Source organism: Notolabrus celidotus, chromosome 1 (assembly GCF_009762535.1).
Source record: "Notolabrus celidotus isolate fNotCel1 chromosome 1, fNotCel1.pri, whole genome shotgun sequence".
In the NCBI taxonomy this organism is placed as follows: domain Eukaryota; kingdom Metazoa; phylum Chordata; class Actinopteri; order Labriformes; family Labridae; genus Notolabrus; species Notolabrus celidotus.
Window position 1 is genome coordinate 1,597,507 of NC_048272.1, and position 19,564 is coordinate 1,617,070.

General features: G+C 39.7%; 1 protein-coding gene across 1 annotated transcript in view; it reads left to right on the forward strand.

Annotated features, from left to right (window-relative positions):
* Positions 1 to 19,564, forward strand: part of cpne5b (copine Vb) — a 256,605-nt gene that overhangs the window by 95,281 nt on the left and 141,760 nt on the right. The gene's annotated exons all lie outside the window — the stretch shown is intronic.

Genomic DNA, 19,564 nt, shown 5'->3' on the forward strand with positions numbered 1-19,564 from the left:
CTGAAGCAAGCATTGGACTCGAGCCGAGGCTATTTATTTATTATTCCTTGCTTCACACTTTCATCCACTGCTGTCTGGCCTTGCGAGCTGGATGTGTCAGTGGGCTGAGGTAGAGCAGCCGTTGCACTAACCGTTGGCTTTGATTCTCCAAAGTCCGGTCTTCCTCCTCCCTTCTCCGGTCCTCTATCTCTCTTCTCCTCCTCAGCTGACGAAAGTGAAGTAGTATGTTTGTGTCCAGCTCTCTTCTCCTCCTCAGCTGACGAAAGTGAAGCAGTATGTTTGTGTCAAGCTGCTTATTCAAAACTAGAATCAAAATCAAAGGGAAAATTGTACTTATTGTGTGGTCTTCCATGTTGTAACTGAAAATGAAAGAAGCAGGAACTGGAGTCTGTTTTCTTCTGGTAGATGTAAATACGTCACGCCCGCCCCTGTCCAATCAGAACCCTTCCCACCCCCAGACCTTAAGAGGAATAAAGACAATTAAACGTGTTTTCCATGTAAACCTCAATTCAGAATTACTATTTCCATGTAAACACGAAGGAGGATACTTTAATTCTGAATTATTTAATGCTGAATTAAAAAACATCCTGTAACTGTGGCCACTAACTTTTAAGTTTCATTCAGAATAGTCATTTGCATTTGAGGTTAGGTGTTTACATGGTCATTTTAAATCTTTTTAAAGAGGATTTAATTTTATTTCTGAATTAAAGAGGAATTAAAAGTCTCATGTAAACGTAGCCAATGTCAAAGAGCTGCAGGCATTTCTCATCAGAACAACAAATCCCAGAACGCTCTGGGTATTTTCTTGCATCTTTTGAAAACAGCTATCATCGTACACTGCTTCGTTTCTGCTCCTGTTTTTGTTTGGTTGAATTTTTGTATCATCTGACATGTTGATTCTTGACAGGCTGGACTCTGGATTGCAATCCGTGTACGTTTTTCAATATATCTCAGCAGGCCTTGATTTTTATTGGCTGCTGTCGAGGCTTTTGTCATCAGCTCAGCATTGTTGTCCCTTAGGGGTCTTTATGTCAACAGAGGCCTCAGTGCTGATTGATTTTTTAACCGCTCGATAATTTGTGGTATCACAATCTGAAGAAGGCTTAATTCTACTGTAAGACACAGAGTCATTGACAGTGACATGTAATGAACGCATCAGATTTCATAACCTCCAGACTGTTGTCAGTCTGTGTTTACTGCTGTGGATAATTTACAGATTTCATGTGAAGTCCCTGAAGTACACAGGAAACACACATTGAGCCTTACAGAGTCGGTTCATATTAATTTGGTGAAATACCAGGATGTATTTATGTACACATACAGTGGGGGAAAAAAGTATTTAGTCAGCCACTGATTTTGCAAGTTCTCCCACTTAGAAAGATGAGAGAGGTCTGTAATTTTCATCAGAGGTACACTTCAACTATGAGAGACAAAATGAGAATAAAATCCAGGAAATCACATTGTAGGATTTTTAAAGAATTTATTTGTAAATTATGGTGGAAAATAAGTATTTGGTCAGTAACAAAAGTTCAACTCAATACTTTGTAACATAACCTTTGTTGGCAATGACAGAGGTCAAACGTTTCCTGTAAGTCTTCACCAGGTTTGCACACACTGTAGCTGGTATTTTGGCCCATCCCTCCATGCAGATCTCCTCTAGAGCAGGGATGTTTTGGGGCTGTCGCTGGGCAACACGGACTTTCAACTCCCTCCACAAATTTTCTATGGGGTTGAGGTCTGGAGACTGGCTAGGCCACTCCAGGACCTTGAAATGCTTTTTACGGAGCCACTCCTTCGTTGCCCGAGCGGTGTGTTTGGGATCATTGTCATGCTGGAAGACCCAGCCACGTTCCATCTTCAATGCTCTCACTGATGGAAGGAGGTTTTGGCTTAAAATCTCACGATACATGTCCCCGTTCATTCTTCCCTCAACACGGATCAGTCGTCCTGTCCCCTTTGCAGAAAAACAGCCCCAAAGCATGAGGTTTCCACCCCCATGCTTCACAGTAGGTATGGTGTTCTTGGGATGCAACTCAGCATTCTTCTTCCTCCAAACACCACGAGTTGAGTTTTTACCAAAAAGTTCTATTTTGGTTTCATCTGACCACATGATATTCTCCCAATCCTCTTCTGGATCATCCATATGCTCTCTGGCAAACTTCAGACGGGCCTGGACATGTACTGGCTTAAGCAGGGGGACACGCCTGGCGCTGCAGGATTTGAGTGACTCTCGGCGTAGTGTGTTACTGATGGTAGCCTTTGTTACTTTGGTCCCAGCTCTCTGCAGGTCATTCATCAGATCCCTCCGTGTAGTTCTGGGATTTTTGCTCACTGTTTTCATGATCATTTTGACCCCACGGGATGAGATCTTGCGTGGGACCCCAGATCCAGGGATATTATCAATGGTCTTGTATGTCTTCCATTTTCTTACAATTGCTCCCACAGTTGATTTATTCACACCAACCTGCTTGCCTATTGTAGATTCACTCTTCCCAGCCTGGTGCAGGTCCACAATTTTCTTCCTGGTGTCCTTGGACAGCTCTTTGGTCTTGGCCATGGTTGAGTTTGGAGTCTGACTGTTTGAGTCTGTGGACAGGTGTCTTTTATACAGATAACCAGTTCAAACAGGAGCCATTAATACAGGTAAAGAGTGGAGGACAGAAGAGCTTCTTAAAGAAGAAGTTACAGGTCTGTGAGAGACAGACATCTTGCCTGTTTGTGGGTGAACAAATACTTATTTTCCACCATAATTTACAAATCAATTCTTTAAAAATCCTACAATGTGATTTCCTGGATTTTTTCTTCTCATTTTGTCTCTCATAGTTGAAGTGTACCTCTGATGAAAATTACAGACCTCTCTCATCTTTCTAAGTGGGAGAACTTGCAAAATCAGTGGCTGACTAAATACTTTTTTGCCCCACTGTACATACATGGCTGAATGCATGTCACAGAACTCCCCAATGTAACCTTACCTTCATGTGTTTGTATGTGTTTGGCAGGTTTGCAAGTGTTTTTTGACCTGGAGTGTTGGATGTATTTGAAGCTTGTTTGAGTTGATGCAGTTGTTTGGCTTTTTGCCTTCCATTTTTTTTTCACTGGCATTTTAGTAGCTCCAATCAATAACTTTGACCTGTGTTTTCTGAATTTGCATCTCATTGATTCCTCTTATGGAAATCGTTTAAGCTGTGAAGTGCAATTGCCTTGTGTGACAGCAGTAATACAAAGGTAATGTATCAACTTGTCTTACCTTTAAAACATCCTTTAGATTCTTACAAGAAAGCACAACCTTAGACAGGCACAGTAACAAAAGTAATATTTTTGGTGTCACAGCAGGAAGACTGCATTTAACATCATTAAAATGACTCTATTTAGGTGTTCCAGTTTCAGGGTATTTTGCATGCTTGGCCAAATGGGAGGCCAATTGATGTCTGATCATTATATGAGGAGGGTTTTTGAAATAATGTACAGGTTTGTGTTTCAAACTGGGTGCAACGCATGACTTCTGTGCTTCCTTAATAATTAATGAACCTCATTCATACAGTGTGTTTGTGTGTGTGTGTTTGAGTGTTTGAGAGAGAAAAACAGAGCTTCCGCCAAACAAGACATTTGTTTCATCTGCACATCAAAGCAGCTCTGCTCTTTTATGATTGCTTTAGATTTTACAGCCGCCTCTTGCTACAGGCCTCAAATACATATTTAATTAAAGAGATTAGGATTCTCTTGTAATTTATATTCCCATAGAAACACACGATGCAGTGAAAAAGCTAGCTGACCATGTGCAGTTTGCCTACTACGCCATGGAATATTCTCCAAAGAAATTGGCATAGTCGATGCTGCAAATGTTCAATAATTTACAAAGGGATCCCTCTTTATTTTTCCAAAACAGTAAGACTTGTTCATAAAATGTGTAATGATTTTCTTTACCATTATTATCAAGTTGCACACTGTACATATAAGATCTCCATTATAATACGCCAATAGATGTGTCACTTAAAAACTGAATTTCCTCATTATCACATCCCATAATTATTCTTAATACACTTTAAATGCTCTAAATTGCTCTGCATGATTATACCTTTCTTATTTTTATGCACTTGATGATAATTGAGATATCACTGCTGATGATGGGTCACAGATACATGTTTGATGATTTAATGAAACTGCAGTTAGGTTGCTATTAATAGCTGCACATAATGTTAAAGGTAATTGGGAGCTGTGTGGAATTGTTGAGTCCATTTTGAGACATCGGGTGAATATACATGAGTTTGAAGTATGCAGACAGATAATTAAATGTTATAGTAATTACTGCAACTATGCAAAGGGCTACTGCACTGCAAAAACTCAAAATCTTACCAAGGGAAATTCTCTCATTTTTAGTCAAAATGTCTTCTCCCACTTGATTTAAGGTACATTTATTTAACAAGTAACATTTGAGGAAGATAGAGGGACTTGTTTTAGGACATCTTAGATATCTTGTTCAGTCAAACTATTTTAAAATGATCTTGTTTTGAATTGTAATTTAGAAGAAACAAGGTTTATTTTACATTTCAGACATTTTTCAAGCTGAGATCTTATTTGTAGAAGACGGATAATCTTGATTTAAGACAAACACTTTACTTGATTTAAGTAAATGCATTTTATTGGAGGATCTATCAGAAAACAGCTCCATTGATAAAAGAAAGAAAGAAAGAAAGAAAAGTTGTTTTTTTTAAGGGTGGGTTTCAGTTTTCAGACACTGTTTCTTCTAAATCAGATAAAAATATTCATCCTCAAACTACATGCACACAATGAAACACCTCCTTTAGAGCATAGCTGGCTTATCCTAAAGAACAACATGACTGAATATTAGTATATCCAGCTCACTATGAGAAGACATTATATCTCAAAATGAGACAATTCAACTTTGTCATCTTATTTCAAGAACAAGATGGTCTTAAACCTAGAGAAGTGCCGCTATAATACAACTCAGATTCAGGTGAATATATCTCAAATGAAGAAGTTTAGTGCAGAAGCATTCCTGGCTTACACACTAAGCTTTAAAATACTGGAAAAATATTGCTTAAAATAAGTTGTCCCTGCTAAATTTAAGATCACAGTTTGCTAAATATTACGTCTTATTTTAAGAAATCTTACCAAGAACATTTTCACTTGCTCTATTGGCAGAATTTTTTGCTTATTTCAAGGTAAAACTACCTTAAAATATATTTTTTTCTTGTTTTTGGCATTTTTTCTAGTGTGGCATTTCTGAGTGTTACGACAAGGTAAGCTCTTGTTCAGAAATTTGTCAGAGAGGAAAAGTTTTAGAACTTGGCTGCTCTGCTATGACTGCAAACAAAATATTGACAGCTGTAGAAATTGTATCTAGTATAGACTCATGAAGTTTTGCTGTATTTGCACTGATTAAAGCTAAATGTCTTCATAGAAAGTAACACATTTGCAAGCCTGTTGCTGTTTTGCTGAGAGAGGGGGAAAGGTCTGAATGCAGTTACCTTGTCTTATTTGGCCATTTACCTGCTTATCTTTTACAAACCATGTTTATGCTCAAACAGCAGCATTATCATGACAGCAGTGTCCTCATTAAATAACTGATAAATCTGTATGTTATATTCACAGGACATTGACACAATGTCATTACTAACTCAAGAGGCTAATTCATTCCAACACACAAGCTCTGCAAGAAGTGCAACAGAGCTTTGCATTATTAATGACAGGCTAATTTGTTCAAATTCAGTTTTTGATTTGGCATCTCTTGACCTGCTAATAGCAATATCCATTCATTCATTTGACCTTTATTTAACCAGGTAAAAACCCATTGAGATCAGGATCTCTTTCACAAGGGTGACCTGGCCAAGAGGTCAGCAGCACATGTCATAAAAACAGTTACACGAAAATGACAGTCCAAGTTAAAACATACAATTTATAGATGCATAGTGAACATATGCATGTATAGTTCCCTATAGGTGAAATGCATTAAATGAGTTGATACCTTAACATATTTCATCGGCCAGCTGTAGGGCTGGGTATCACCAGGTCCCTCGCGATACGATACTATCACGATATTTTGCCCACGATAACGATACTATCACGATATTTTGCCCACGATCACGATATTTTGTCCACGATAACGATACTATCACGATATTTTGCCCACGATAACGATACTATCACGATATTTTGCCCACGATAACGATATTTTGTCCACGATAACGATACTATCACGATATTTCGCCCACGATAACGATACTATCACGATATTTTGCCCACGATCACGATATTTTGTCCACGATAACGATACTATCACGATATTTTGCCCACGATAACGATACTATCACGATATTTTGCCCACGATAACGATATTTTGTCCACGATAACGATACTATCACGATATTTCGCCCACGATAACGATACTATCACGATATTTTGCCCACGATAACGATATTTTGTCCACGATAACGATACTATCACGATATTTTGCCCACGATAACGATACTATCACGATATTTTGCCCACGATCACGATATTTTGCCCACGATAACGATACTATTACGATATTTTGCACACGATCACGATATTTTGCCCACGATAACGATACTATCACGATATTTTGCCCACAATAACGATACTATCACGATATTTTCCCCACGATCACGATATTTTGCCCACGATAACGATACTATCACGACATTTTGCCCACGATAACGATACTATCATGATATTTTGCCCACGATAACGATACTATCACGATATTTTGCCCACGATAACAATACTATCACGATACAGGGATTCTGCGATAATCGATATATTGCAAGAAATATCATCCACGATACATCACAATATCTGTTAGCATTAGCGCCGTGAACCGTTCTCTCCTCCACAGGAAGCTCTGCAAACTCTTCATCAAGTGTGGTTCCATTGTTAGTGTAGTAAAAGCCGAAGTGGGCCCGGACTTTAGATTTGAAAATCGACGGTGCCTCTTTCAGGTGTTTTTCTCTGCTGTTTGCTAATCCTCCACCTTGCACCATTCTCTTTTTCTTCTTCTTTTTATTTCCTTTCAAAGAGTACTCTACCACAGCACCCACTCTTATTCATGCTAAACTAACAACTGAATTCCCCCCCCCCCCCAGGGAATCAATAAAGTAATATATTATCTTATCTCTCTTAAGCGCCATCATGTGGAGGCTTGAAGTAGTGACTCTGTAAATCAAAATCGTAGCAGGCTTTTGTGAGAGAATCTGATTAGAACGGCTGAATGTTTATTGGCACACCCCTAGCCAACTGTGTTACATACTTGATTCTGATTGGTCAAAACCCCATTACAATGGTTATTCATATTTAACAACAAAAGTGACACCAGAGACAACCTGATCATACTCATCATGTCAAATAAATCCGGCACATTTCTCCTCTGCCTGCAAAATTGTTGCTGTTAGCATTATTTTTATGCTAATGATACATTTCTATGATACACTGATTGATTATTTTTGATGGGTTGTATGTTTTTAGATCTCTCTGCCCAAGCACATATTTAATATCAGCCAAAGCTCTGGCTCAAAAGTTTGTGTTGCGCATGGCCCCCTCTCAAAGAAATGAATAAAGTCAAAGTAAACTAAGCTAAACCAAAATATTGTATGCTTACTTGAATTATAAAGCCAGCCAAGCTTACTCCCAACTCAAACACTATAAAATGTCCTGAGTAAGAATGTTCAATCTTGTGTGATTGTGTTGTTTACTGTACACATAAAACTATTTTCTGCAGGGCACACTCCCTGCTACTGCAAATTTAGCTTCCTAAGCTGACTATAAACACACGTTTTTAGCCACAGAGCAGCTCCACTGCAGCAGATGTGGAATAAATGTCTCACTCAGGGGCAAACCCATTACAGACAAACAGCCAAAGGAGATGTGTTGTCATTCACTTAAGTATTTCTTCACCACATCACTCAAACTAAAACATTCAGACCGCCTGTTTTATTTCCCTTTGCCCTGTGGCTGCCACCAAGAGGAAAATTCTACTGCTCAAGGCTTTCTCTTCTAAGTCTCTGGAGACAAAATTGAGATTCTCACTTCAGCCTCATTCAAGTTTCAAATTGTTCTCATTAGTTTCTCCTAAAATTCACTAGGAGAAATAGTTGAGACCATGACATGAGTCTTATTTCAGACTTAAATGAGAGATCTCATTAATGGCTCATTTTCTTAAAATATATTTTTGGCCTTTTTGCCTTTATTTGACAGGACAGCTGAAGAGAGACAGGAAATGTGGGGAGTAGTGAGCGGGGGAAGACATGCAGGAAATGGTCGACCAGCCGGGAATCGAACCGGCGACCCCTGCAACGAGGACTGTAGCCTCTGTATGTGGGGCGCTTAGACCAATAGGCCACCAGCGCCCCAAAATAATCCACCCCTTTAATTGTAATAATCTGGATAAATCTGGTCAGCCCTTTTGTGGCCCATATTTTAAATAAATGGTCTGTCATACCTGGAGATATGAAATCTCTATCTTTTGCAATTTCTCTCAAATCCACTAAATCTTTGTGAAGTTGTTTTGTTCCAAACAGACTTGTAAAGGAAGGACCATATTGTGAAGTCAAAGAAGAGATCATTTCACATCTAAATATCTGATCTTGAAGTGGTTCAAATGTTTTAATGAGAATTGTAAGTTTGTGGACAATCCAATTGAAATGTTTATTTTGCAGGGCACTATAAATGTTCATGAAAAGATGAGCTCAGGCTCTTTCTTTGCTCCATCTGAGCTCAACTTGAGACACAAAAACTGAGTCTGACAAAAACAAATGGATGAAGTTAGATTGAGACAGTTGAGAGAGCTCCCTGATTTCTCCACCTGAGCTCAAAAGGAGTCACAACACTTGAGAAATACCTGAGAATCATTTCAGATTCTGACCAGATCTCCTTTTGAACTGAAAGGGAGACTAAGCTGAGACTTTTTACAACTTTTTTTTCTGGAGGCAACAATGAGAAACAGGAGACATAAGCTATAGTCTCATTTTGCTTTCAAACAGATCTCATTGTTGTCTAGGAGACAGAAATGAAACACTTTTGAGATCTCCTCTCTAAATTTCTTTTCCTATGGGCACCATCCAGATCCAGTGACTGCTTGCAGTTTCTTAAATATTTTTTCATATTTTATGTTAATATTTTTGTAAATACACTCCTATTCACTGAAATGGAAATGGATACATTTTCATCATAAATCTTAGGCTTATAAAAAAAAAAAGGGTTACAAGGTGCAAGGAAGTTTAATTATAGGGGGAAAGGAGACCAGCAGAGAGGAAAGTGGATTCATGACTCAAAGCACAGAGACAACATCACAGAGATGTTGGAGGGAGGAGGAGGAGGAGCAGGAGGTGGTGTGTTGGAGCATGCTTGGCCTTTTAATATTCTGATATCCTCTGAATGTCAGTGTGGATTACTACAGCACAGTGGCAAAATAGAAGGATTTTTTTTCCATATGTGAATCAAGGCATGTGTGCCGAGGCAGGATACCCAGCTGAGTATGATGACAAACCAAGCCTGACACCACAGCCTCCCTGTGTGGGACTCTGCCCCAGGTGCTGCTGGATGAAGTGACAGATACTCCAGGATATCTGCAGCCAGGAGAACTTTAAGATTGGATTCAATTCTATTTACAGAGTGTGAGGTCACCTGTAGAGCAGCACATTTGTACCCTATCATTTTCACTCTCTCAATTGCACCATCTAAATTATGCTTTAACTCTGACTCCAGTGCTTGTATCATAAATCCAGATATTATCAAAGTTAACAGAGTTACATTTTTGATCCTTCAAGAAAATAACATTTAATCACCAATGTCTGCTGTGCCATCACTATTCATCACACGTGAGTTCTGCCCCTGAAATTTTTTGAAGTTACATATGAAGATATTCAAATTATGAGTTATGCTTAATTAGGGGCATGGCTGACGTCATTCTTCACATTCAAAGCTGTATGTGCGTTTAACGCCTGCCACGCCCACAATTTTTGTCTGATCAAAATTTGTTCTGATAATTTTTTCTCGTTAAGGTGTCTACTATAGGTTGCCCTTGGTTTGGACTGAATCAGAGAAAAACTCTAGAAGGTAATAGCGAAAGTATGCACCCTTATTTTGACGCCATTTTTCATGTTCAAAGATAGGTGGCGCTCTTCCTGTTGAGTTTGGGATATGGGTGCAAGAGGCTTTTTTGTGCGTCCTGATGCCATGAATGTGGGTAAAATTTTTCAAGCATGTAGCTCAAAATAACCCCTATGGAGAGGTTTTCTTGAAACCTGTAGGGGGCACTAGTGGGCACATTTTTCCGACTTTTTTTGCCAAACCCATAAAACGTCGCAATTTTCCCCAGGACTGATGAGTGTGTTGGATGAGGTGAGATTACGTGCATTTTAAAGTCACAAAAATCCATTTTCAGACGTTTTTTTTTATGCCCCGCCCCAAAGTCTGCCACGCCCACAATTTTCGTCTGAACGGAATTTTTTCTGATAATTTTTTTTTATGTCAATGGGTTTACTATAGGTTTACCTTGGTTTGGACTGAATCGGAGAAAAGCTCAAGGAGTTAATAGGAAAAGTATGCACCCTTATTTGGACGTTTTTGGACACTTTTTGGAGCCATTTTTGATTTTCAAAAATAGGTGGCGCTCTTCCTGTTTGGGATATGGGTGTGAGAGGCTTCTTTGTGCGTCCTGATGCCATAAATATGCATAAAATTTTTCAAGCATGTAACTCAAAATAACCCCAATACAAAGGCCTTTTTGAAAATTTTAGGGGGCGCTAGCGAGCACATTTTTGCAATTTTTTTTGCGAGACCCATAAATTAGTACATTTTTCACCAGGCCTGATGAGTGTGCAAAAATATCCGCGCTTTCATGCACGTTCAGGGGGCCAAAAATGCGTTTGAAGTCGCGCGACAAAGCATAAAAATCGATCCTTAGAAGAACAATAGGGCCTTCGCCACCAGTGGTGCTCGGGCCCTAATAATTCATTTTGTTTATAGGCGCCTTTCTGAGCAACACTCAAGTAAAAAATACATACATTAGAATAAAGATACAATACTAGAAAGATGAAAGGGGGGAGGAGAAGTCATTCCAGTCCCAGGGAGACGAATTAGAGTGTGTAAGCAGGGATTTGAAGGTGGTGGGAGAGATGGAATTCTGTATGTCCATGGGGAGAGATTTCCAGAGGCGGGGGGGCGCCGAGCGGCTGAAGGCTCTCAACCCCATGGTGGTCAACAAGCGAGCAGGTGGGAGGGAGAGTTGGATGGAAGAGGAGGACCTGAGACTACAGGTGGGAATTTTATTATGGGGGAGCTCAATGAGGTCCTGGGGAGCTCGGTTGTTGATGGCCTTGTAGGTGAGGGAACAGAATCTTGAAAATGATGCAGTATTTAATGGGAAGCCAGTGGAGTTGCTGCAGGACAGGTGTGATGTGGGCTGGTGGAGGGGGTTCTGGTGATGATGTGGGCAGTGGAGTTTTGAACCAGTTGAAGTTTATGGATGGATTTGTCAGGTAAACCAAAAAGAAGGGAGTTGCAATGATCTAGGTGGGAGGTGACCAGGGTGTGAACCAGAATGGATGTACTGGAAAATGGTGAGCTTTGACAAGATGCTATGGCTGGAAATGTGTATTGTATTCAAGCTAGAACCTCTGGTCTCAACGTGACGGTTCAGAAGATATTAAGATTACAAGTTTTTGCCCAAATAAGGACATGACTGACTTGACTCCCGGTCGGGAACACATAGCTGTTGGCTAAGAGGCTCAAACCCCGCCCCTTTACGTCACACTCTGCCTGGTTGAGTTCTGCATTTCCAATATGGCTGCCGCCGTCGATTGGCTTCAAAACAGCGCTCAGGAACAGATGGGTGACGTCACGGATACTACGTCCATATTTTATACAGTCTATGATTATATTGTATCAAATCATATAAAACAGAAAATATATGCCTTATAAAGTAGTGACAGAATGTTTGTGTCTGTGGCAGAATTGGACAAGATTTGATCTAACAAACAGCACAAGTAAATTCAAATCAAATGTATCACTATTGTATCAATAAAATGATACAACCTGTGCTTTGTTAAACTCTACTGTCATTAATCAAAGAAGAAAACACACCAAAATAAATGCTTGAAACTCAGAAAATTAACTTAGATATTAATGATTCTTTTTTTTTCTCCCACACACTACCAAAATATTTTTAAGTCCTCAGCTTTTTCCCAGCGTCACCTTCCACACAAAACACAAGGCAAGCAGCTCTGATGGTTTTGTGGGTTTTCACAGCATTTCTCTTCCAAAGCTATTTCCATCCCACACGCTATCAAAATATTTCTCCTCATCATTCATATTGAAAGTTGGAGAGCTCAATTTGCTTCTGAAATTGGAAATACAAAAAAAAAAAAACGTATCACATATTACAGTGTTAAAATGTGGCCTGCACATTTCATTTTAAAATGTGCAACACCCTGAGCCGCTCAGGAGCCACACTGTGAGCGGGGGCGTCACACAAATAGCCTTAAGCTATGCTTCAGTCCCCCCCTACATGGTGCTGCTGCATGTTCTGGCGATGTGATGGAGCTCATGTGGTCAGGGGAGGTGAGAAACAGAGGAGCTCTAGGGTTTTAAGTGATGCTTGCTTGAGACACATCTGATGGGAGATGCATGAGAATCTGATCCATGAACTGGTGAAGCACTGACATGGATGGAGTCATACCTATGCTCAAGAAAACAGTGTACAAGAATTAATGATACGTGCTCATCTTTTACTGGTTGTAATGTTGGAGTGCCACAAGGATCAATCCTAGGGCCAATTTTATTTAGTTTGTACATTAATGATCTGCCCCTGATCTGTCCAGAGGTACAGATCCAAATGTATGCAGATGACACAGTTATCTATATCCATGCTAAAACAAGAGAACAAGCTGCATCCAAACTCTCTGCAGCATTAAACAAAGTCTCAGATTGGCTCACTCACAATTGTCTAACGCTTAATGTGAGCAAAACTGTCGGAATGTATTTTTGAATGTACACCTCAACCTGATATGACTGTAAACAGAGAGGTAATACAGATTGTTCAACATTTCAAGTTTCTGGGCGTAACAATTGACTCCAACCTAAATTTTAAGAAACATGTAAAAAATGTCTGCAGAAATGTAAGAGCCAGCCTTATGAACTTCAGACATGTCAGGCATCAGTTACCTTTGGCCGCTGCTAAACTATACATGCACTCAATGACTTTTTCTCATTTATCTTATTGTGCCACGAGCTGATCTCAGGCTGGAGCAACCACTCTAAAACCATTATACACCCCCTCCAGAAACAATCACTGAAAACTCTAGATAAAAAAACAAGGAAGTACCACCACTGTAAAATCATTACGAAATATGACTTAATGAGCTTTGACAGCTTTCTTTGTTATGTAGATATGTGTCTGATGTATAAATTAATAAATGATCAGGCCCCACCTCCACTTAAACAATGTGTGTTACTCTGCAGGAACAATCTTAGGGAGACCAGGGCATCAGCAAGAGGAGACTGTTCAGCTAAACGTAGGAAGACTGCATTTGGACAGTCTGCATTTTCAGTCAGAGCAGCAGGAAAATGGAACTCAATCCCAACTCACATTAGAGACTGTGCAAGCCTCAGTGTTCTTAAAAGTAAACTAAAATTACAGCTCAAGGAAAAACAATCATGTGCTCATCTGAATGCATCAAATTAGAGACAATGAAATGTAATTTTAAATGTGTCGTTATTAGTGATGGACTGTGTTGAGTAGCCTATGTATTGTTTTAAATGCTAGTATGTTTTTTTATCATTTGTATTGTACATTTGTTAACATCTTCCTGCCCAGGGACCACAGATGAAAATTAGCTTATAGCTAACTCTGGCTTGACAGTTTTTGTTTTGCATGGCCCCTCTCAAACTAATAAATAAATAATAAATAAATGAACATTGTTTAACTCCTGTCAAACTTTTGAACGTATAGTAATTTCATTTATATAGAGATGTTCTAATTATTCCCTTCAGCTTTTAAGTCCAGTACCTAATTCAGCCCATAAATCTGAAGCTAGTGTGAAGCCTCATTAGCATGGAATTAATATTACCTGAGGACCTCTGATCGTTTATCATAAGCAATGTCTGTGTTTTTAATCCTGTGATTATCAACCATGACTGTAATTTGTAAAGTAATAATTCTAGGGCAAATCATTCACCATATTTCAGGACACACAGAGGTCCTCTGACAGTATCAATCTAGTCTGGATCTGCATCTCAGTAAAAGCCAAAATGCAGAGGACTGTTTAAAAAATGATCCACATACACTGTACGTGTGGATGTGGCTTTAGACAGCTCCATAACCCTACATCTCTGATAACACACAGATCAATTCAGATCTCAGGCTATTGAAAATCCAGGTGGAAAAGCTGGTGGTTGGGCTCAAAACCTTTATTGCATGGTAACTTATACCCTTTATATGACATAAAAAAGCTCTAAACTTTATATGACATGTCTTACAGTTCATGATGGTAGTTTACTGGGTGTGGACGTTGTCTTCTTTGTATACATTCCCAGCAGGTTGTGCGCTGTAGAGTGTGATGCTGCCCCCAGAGACAAGGTGTGTGTCGTGCAGAGCCTCAGGGTTGTCAGTAATTTCAATAAAGTTGACTAATTTGGAGACTTTGCTTATCCAATGTGAACATCCCACAGCAAACACCCACGACAGGGGGTCATCCACAAATTACTCGAGGTCCCCAAGCTCATACTAATCCTGTGTGATTAGTGCTTGAGACTTAAAGGGATATTTCAGTTTTTTTGAAGTGGGGTCGTATGAGTTACAGTACATTAGTGCTCCTGTTAGCCACAATGAGTGCCGGTGAGCTCTTCCCCTTTAATGAGAGAATTCCCAGAGGACCGGCAGGTAAGCTAGGCTACAATTCTCTGCGGACGGGGCCTCCTATTTCGTGTAATTTCGCTAAAGTATGCATGCTCATGCAGCGGAAGAACACCGGTCTGTGAGGTGCGTCTGAAAATAGTCCCAAAACAAAACAAAGGGGGTTTCTGATGGCAAACTGAATAGCTCCAATTTTTTCTACTGGTTCATGCATTTGCACCGTGATGAGTTCCTGGACCATATTTTCTCAACTTTGGTGAAATTACATGAAATAGGAGGCCCCGTCTGCAGAGAATTGTAGCCTAGCTTACCTGTCGGTCCTCTGGGAATTCTCTCATTAAAGGGGAAGAGCTCACCGGCACTCATTGTGGCTAACAGGAGCAATAGTGTACTGTAACTCATACGACCCCACTTCAAAAGAAACTGAAATATCCCTTTAAGGAACAGCTGTTCCCAACTAACCCTGCATGGATGTAACATTACTGTTGTTACAGTTTTCCCGCCTGACTCTGTTGTTACGTAGACGGGCTGGGAGATGCAACCAGGGTTGGAAGTGAAGCTTCCACCAAAGTGTCTGCCCCCTGGTGGCTGGCTGCAGTATAGGTCAAAAAATCTGTCTCCCCCATTGATTTGAATGGGGCTGCAGTCAAACTTCAAAAAAATAAATACACGTCGTATGAATGTTTCCCACATCCGTATGCTGTGGTGATATGTAGTTATTATTTGACTGTTTTGTGTCCAAGGCCTCTTTTTCCTGAAAAGGTTTATTTTTCGTTAGTTATTAGAGTTTAAAAAACGTGGTTTTACTTCCTGGCTTGCTTTGATTGACAGCTGCCGTAGAGGGAAACTCCATAGGATCTTGTGACGCTACGCTGTAGGGCGGAGCTCGTTACCATGGCAACAAAGAAATTCTGTGGCTTTGCAGACTCTGGCTGCACAATGGCTGCGCATTGGAACAGGTTTTTTGGCTTCAAAACCGTACAACGGGAAAAGGCGGAGCAACGCTGTCCATTTTATATACAGCCTATGGTTGCAACTTTAATACACATTAACTCTGCTGTAGTGATAGACTGATATTGTTTTTTCAGGGCCGATACAGATACCGATTATTAGTAGTAAAGGAGGCCGAGAACAGATATTTAGAGTTGATATTCATTTGCAGTAAAAGGGGAAATATTGGCGTCAAAATTTTGAATAATACAAACTCCAACACTTAACTTCATTTAAATGCCTTTAAGCATATATTTATTAAACAGATTTTTTCAGATTTGCAACATGTTAAAGGTTTTTTTTAATCTTAGACAATAGACATCTTTGTTTTAAAATGCTAACACAAAGTGCAGGGAGCTCCCAGGCACAAATAAATAGCTCTCTAAAGTTTTCTACAGTGAATAAAGTTTTCCAAAATGTCAATATAACTGAAATGTAAATATTTCACTTATCTTTGTTTTAAAGGGATATTTCAGTGTTTTTGAAGTGGGGTTGTATGAGTTTTTAATCACTAGTAATTGTAGGGGCCACAGCAGATGCTGCTCAGCTCGTCCCCAGTAATGAGAAACTGCAGGGAGAAATGGAACACAACCTAGGCTACGGCTTCTGCACCTGATTTAGTGAATTTTGAGCCAAAATAACCCAGTTTTAAATTGATCTCTCATCGGCCGTCAGATTTTTAAAAAAGGCTGATGTTGATATGCATCAAAATGCCGAATATCAGTGCTGATAATCGGTCTATCCCTACTCTGCTGCCATTGGATCGACACTGTTTTTTTGGTAAAGGAATCCAAACCTAAAAACTAGCAGAGCACAAACAAACAGGCTGAGCTAATGTTGCTTCACTTGCAGCCTCTTCAACCTACCATTCTAACTGGTGAGCAGGCTCCTGTGTTGTGTTGTGATTTAGAAATAATGATGCTGTGACATTGGAATTCTCTTTCTTTCTGTACCTCCGTTTATTCTGGCACAGACACAGACAGAACCTCCATATAAATATTAAAACCCACACCAGCCTCTCTCCCACCAGGGAACAGTACAAAAGGGCCAACAGTAACCTAACATTGAACAAAATGAAATGGACTAAAATCTTAAAATACAATATTTACCTGGCAAAGATGCAGACAGACAGACCGAGCCTCCGTGTTTCCAGCTCCCACACTGATAAAAATCAATATGCAGCATGTTAATTAGCTTCACTCGCTGTGCTTGTTATACTAACTAAGAACTGAAATAACTGTTTCCACATGACATTTAAATCAAATCTATAAAATAACTGGTTCATTAAAAAGAAGACAGGCTACTGTTTTGAAGTGGTGAAGAAAATCTGATTTCATAACATAATGCTGTTATTCCAGGCTCTTATTCAGGTGTCGTATTTGCCATATTGGAATGTCTTTCAGTGTTTCACAGACCTAATTTAAACTGGAAGCTGGGGCTTAGGATTCGCTGATGAGAGTAAGAACAATGGATTCTACCAGCTTATTTTTCTGTTTAACATAATTGATTTACTTGTTCTTGGGGAGGACACCAGAGACTCAAGATTCAGTTCAGTTCAGACCCACACCCAGAGGAAATTTTACTGCTCAATGCTTTCTCTTCTAAGTCTCTGGAGACCAAATTGAGATTCTCACTTCAGCCTCATTCAAGTTTCAACGTGTTCTCATTAGTTTCTCCTAAAATTCACTAGGAGAAATAGTTGAGACCATGACATGAGTCTTATTTGAGACTTAAATGAGAGATCTCATTAATGGCTCATTTTCTTCTCTTTTTTGAAATACATTTTTGCCCTTTTTGCCTTTATTTGACAGGACAGCTGAAGAGAGACAGGAAATGTGGGGAGTATAGAGCGGGGGAAGACATGCAGGAAATGGTCAACCTGCCGGGAATCGAACCAGCGACCCCTGTGACGAGGACTGTAGCCTCTGTATGTGGGGCGCTTAGACCGCTAGGCCACCAGTGCCCAAAAGAATCCACCCCTTTAATTGTAATAATCTGGCTAAATCTGGTCAGCCCTTTTGTGGCCCATATTTTAAATAAATGGTCTGTCATACCTGGTATGAAATCTCTATCTTTTGCAATTTCTCTCAAATCCACTAAATCTTTGTGAAGTTGTTTTGTTCCAAACAGACTTGTAAAGGAAGGACCAGACTGTGAAGTCAAAGAAGAGATCATTTTACATATTAATAGCTGATCTTGAAGTGGTTCAAATGTTTTAATGAGAATTGTAAGTTTGTGGACAATTACATTGAAATCTTAATTTTGCAGGGCACTATAAATGTTCATGAAAAGATGAGCTCAGGCTCTTTCTTTGCTCCATCTGAGCTCAACTTGAGACACAAAAACTGAGTCTGACAAAAACAAATGGATGAGGTTAGATTGAGACAATTGAGAGAGCTCCCTGATTTCTCCACCTGAGCTCAAAAGGAGTCACAACACTTGAGAAATACCTGAGAATCATTTCAGATTCTGACCAGATCTCCTTTTGAACTGAAAGGGAGACTAAGCTGAGACTTTTTGAAACTTTTTTTCTGGAGGCAAGAATGAGAAACAGGAGACATAAGCTATAGTCTCATTGTTGTCTAGGAGACATAAATGAAACACTTTTGAGATCTCCTCTCTAAATTTATTTTCCTATGGGAAGCAGTGACTCTCTGGGACATCTCAGTTGATTTGCTTTTCCTATCAATGTACAAGATGCCTGTTTCAGCAAAACACAGCTGAATAGTCTGAAATAAGTGCCTTGCTCATGAGCAGCTCTGAAACATCTGTGAGTGAGCAGGATTTTTCTATTAACCTTATTTTCCAGAAGGTTTAAAGTTCTTGATTCTCTCTGCAGGCCAGGTGTTTCTGCCTGATGGTGCCTCGTTCTTTAAACTCATCTTTTTTTCCCCCCGTTCTCTGCCTCTCATCTCTACTCCCTCTATTCCCCCCTCACCTCGCCTGTCATAAAACTGCACATTTCTTTCTGTTGGTATGGCTACCAGCTATTTCTAACCCACACTTTGCTCCACTGTGCCTCATCATTACCTATCTAGGATAAGCAGATGCACAGGAACACATGCCTTAATGAAACAGAAACCCCCCCTACACACACACACACACACACACACACACACACACACGAGTTGCCTGCTGTAAGGGTTCTAGATGGCATTTCCCTGCCTGACATTTTTGGGTAATAATGCTCTTGTGTATTTTTTTTGCAATTTGACATTTTCTCTTGTTTATAGGATTCAGGTTTCCAGCTTCATAAGACCCAGATTTTATTTGTTGGCTGCTTTTGTAGTTGTTCTTTTTGGTACAGGTGGAGTATCAAAGTTCATACTGCTGGTGTTGCTCTAAGTTAGTCCTTTACAGTAATTTGAAGTTTGTGATCTCAGGAAGTGAACCAAATGTGTGTGTCAATGAGGAGGACATTTTCATATTGCTGTAGTACAATACATTTTATAACACAAACCATTTCTTACAAGTAAGCTGTATGAAAACAGAAACGCTCTGCAAGGGCTGACGAAGATGTAGATCAAATTAACAGTACCAATCAATCAATCTTTATTTGTATAGCACCAAATCACAACAAACGTCATCTCAAGACTCTTTTACAAACATAGGAGGTCTAGACCACTCTATGTCAAATTATGAACAGAGACCCAACTTCAAGACAGGGTAAGACTCAGTCTGACC